Genomic DNA, 3,364 nt, shown 5'->3' on the forward strand with positions numbered 1-3,364 from the left:
GGCTGAGGTTTTATTTTTCTTTTATTTATTTATTTATACATTCAGCTTATATACCGCCCTGACCCTGAAGGGTCTCTGGACGGTTCACATATACATTTCAAATGTTACTACCCTATCTAAGGCCACATAGTACAGGGACGGGGCTGCCAGATTGACCTCTCTATATGTCCTTTTATGTTTTCCTAAGACATTTCTGTTTGTGATTTGTATTACAATACATATGGAGATAAAATTTAAATTATGCATTATTTGTTATTTATTTCTTTACTTCAGCCCTGACTTGGATGGCCCAGATCTCAGAAGCCAATTAGAAACTCCTTCCTGATCACAGGATGATAATAGTTCTGATTTTGATTACCATTTTTAAGGATCAGAATAATATCCATCACAGATATCTCTCAGTATACTGCACCTGTTACCTTCACTTGTTACGTTCTTCAGGCAGCCTCCTCTTTAAGGATGGTCTGTACAGCCCTGGCAAGGTCACAGGCTCTCTCTGGAGTGCCCAATTCTTTGGAAAGATTTGCCAGAGTGGGTGAGGGGCACCTTCCACTGCAGCATTTAGAGCAATCCTTTTCCAGAGATTTAGCTATGAGTTTGCTTGATCCCATGTGTTTTATCTCTTGAGAGTGTCAAGTCTGAATGCTTTTAAATTGATAAACTGTGCATTTTAATCTGTTTCATTTTTGTTAATTTATACCTTTTCAGTTTTGTCGCTACATTGTTTTTTGCCTTGAACCCAAGGATTCCAAGGGATAGAAATGTTTGAAATATATGATGAATGTGGACACCTCTGTTTCATAGCAAAGAAGAGGCTTCTGGTTGATTTGTTTCTTTGTTTTTAACCACACTGAATCACCTTATACAAACCGGATAGAATCCACTTGGAAGTGAGAAGCTGAAAGCAATCCTGTTGCAACTTCTCCCTTGACACGCACAAGAATCTGCCCCCATCTCACTTCTTAATCAAACGCACTCAGAGCTCCATGAACAGCAATGGCACTCAGATCTACAGTTCCCCAGTGTAGGGCAGCCAGATCATCCACTGCAGCAGGACACCTCCTGCCACCTGGCTCTGGGCTCCCACAGCTGTTCTATGGAGCAGCCGGAGCAAGAATGAAGAAGAAAGCAGTGTCACAGTGATGAAGCAGCGTCACTTCTGGTTCCGTACCGGGAAATTACATCACAGTGTCAGAGTTGCTAGAGTGTTGCTGCAATGCTGGGATGTCACTTCCAGGTACACAACAGGAAGTGATGGTGTGGTGTTGTGTGCCACAACTTCACCCCTGCTCTGCCTTCAAAAGCTCGTGAATGGCTGGAAGATGGCTGGCAACCCTTCCCCCATGCCATCAGTCAGTGCCAGCTGTCCAGTTGCCTTCCCTCAAACTCAGCTCTCTCTCTCTCTCTCCAAGGATCTGTGCTACCATCTGCCATTGTTTTGGTTGGCTAGAGATCCCACTTGAGACCATTAGCCACACCAGCCTCTCTTCCCCCCAAGACTTCACTGTCAAATGGCAAGAACGAGAGGGGAAAGCTAGACTCTTCCACCTCCACTGGAGCTGGTATCTTCAGAGAGCTGTAGCAAGTCTCTAGAGTCTTTTGTTCTCTAACACTGAAGCCCTCCATTAATTGTGCTCTTCTTGAATTGGAAGATCAAGCTTCTCCCTTTCTCTCATCTCTTTCCCCAGGCTCATTTGTTATGCAATTCATGATCATCCATCATTTTCCACCCCCTTTTCCACCACCATCAACTTTCCCTTTTCCCCCCTTCAGGTTTCAGCTGCCATTTCATTTGTTATGTGCCACCTTTGTAACAGAGCTTTCCTTCACCGTCCCATTGACTTCCTGTATTTTCTTTTTTGCCTCACCCAAACTACATGTGAAAATGTGACTCATCTGTCACTCTTCAAAACAGGCACAATATGGCCAGCACAGTTAAAATTATTCTCATGAGTCATGTTCCAGCAACTGAAACAGCCACCATACTCCTACTTGGAGGGGAGATGCCATCAGGACAGCCAGAACTGTACTAGATACAGATCTTACAACAGTTCCATAGTGGAAGGTCAATCCATAAATACTAAAGATCTGTTCAGGCAGAGAAGCAAAGGGCATGACAGATGATTAATCTAGCCCAAAGAAAATCTTTCCACTACCAGTCACTGGAGAGAGTTTACAAAAGAACAAGCTAAAAATGTTAAGTGTTGGGAATACCTGTGACACAGAATGCCTAGTTAGGCACTCAGAGTCTGCTTCTCTGAGGATGTGCAAGTGCTGTGGTACACAGAGAAGGGACCGAGCATATGCTGTGATCTGGCAGGAATAAAAAAAAAAAAGGACTCTTGGATGGAGAATTCAGAATCCTAAAATGCTTTCTATTTGCATTGGCAAATTTCTGGTCCTTGTGATGCTTCAAAGTCTGTGGGCAACACTTGCTGAAACTTCTAAAACTCACAACCTAGCAAAGTAACATTTCCAGTGGGCACCTTCAATCCCCTCTATAGTTCCCTGTTGCTTATGACTAAATTATGCAGCACAAATGAGGCAAATTTAAGACAAATTGTAGATATCAGCTAAATTTGAATAGATTATTCAGATTGCAGAATGAATTTTCCTGGCACTGGATTATGAGAAATAGCACTACTCTGTTTTGACTATCCCCCCTCCTTCTCTTGTCTCAACCTGGTTGATCCAGTGGGCACTTTTGGAATGTTGAGAACACTGAATACAAGCAGAACAACACCTGGAATCATGGCAGATATCAATACAAGAGAGAGTGGTGAAAACCGTGAACAAATAAGTATCATAAATAATGAACTTTAAAATAGACTGTAAATAAATTCACATACAGCAATTTGTGGGTCTATTATTACCCAATTACATACAAATGTATTACACATATGTAATACACAATCCCATCCAGAATATGAACAATATCCAAAGTTTGTGTCAGTATTAAATGTCTCTAGGTCCACCTTGACTGAAGAAAATGCTGTGCCTAAATGGAAAAAGATTAATGCTACTTGTAAATTTTGAGGCAGCCACATCCCACAATGAAGTTCATCCTTCTCATAAGTGGTGTTTGGCCACTCAACTAAGAAGACTGTCAGCTCTTGATAAAGAGGTTTCTTAAAACCGTCACTATAGAATGTCCGGCGGGATTTCTTCCAGCTGATGATACATTATTATAAGAGGTCCTTGCCAGTGCTACAATTCCCAGGGGCTCTCAAGGAAGTGATGGTCCGCACTCTCCTAAAAAACCCCATCTTTGGACCCAGCCGAATTGGCCAACTATCGGCCGGTCTCCAATTTGCCCTATATGGGCAAATTAGTAGAGAGGGCACTGGCAATACTGTTGCAGAGC

This window comes from Gekko japonicus, unplaced genomic scaffold (assembly GCF_001447785.1).
Source record: "Gekko japonicus isolate JY-2015 unplaced genomic scaffold, Gekko_japonicus_V1.1 scaffold525, whole genome shotgun sequence".
Taxonomy (NCBI): Eukaryota; Metazoa; Chordata; class Lepidosauria; order Squamata; family Gekkonidae; genus Gekko; species Gekko japonicus.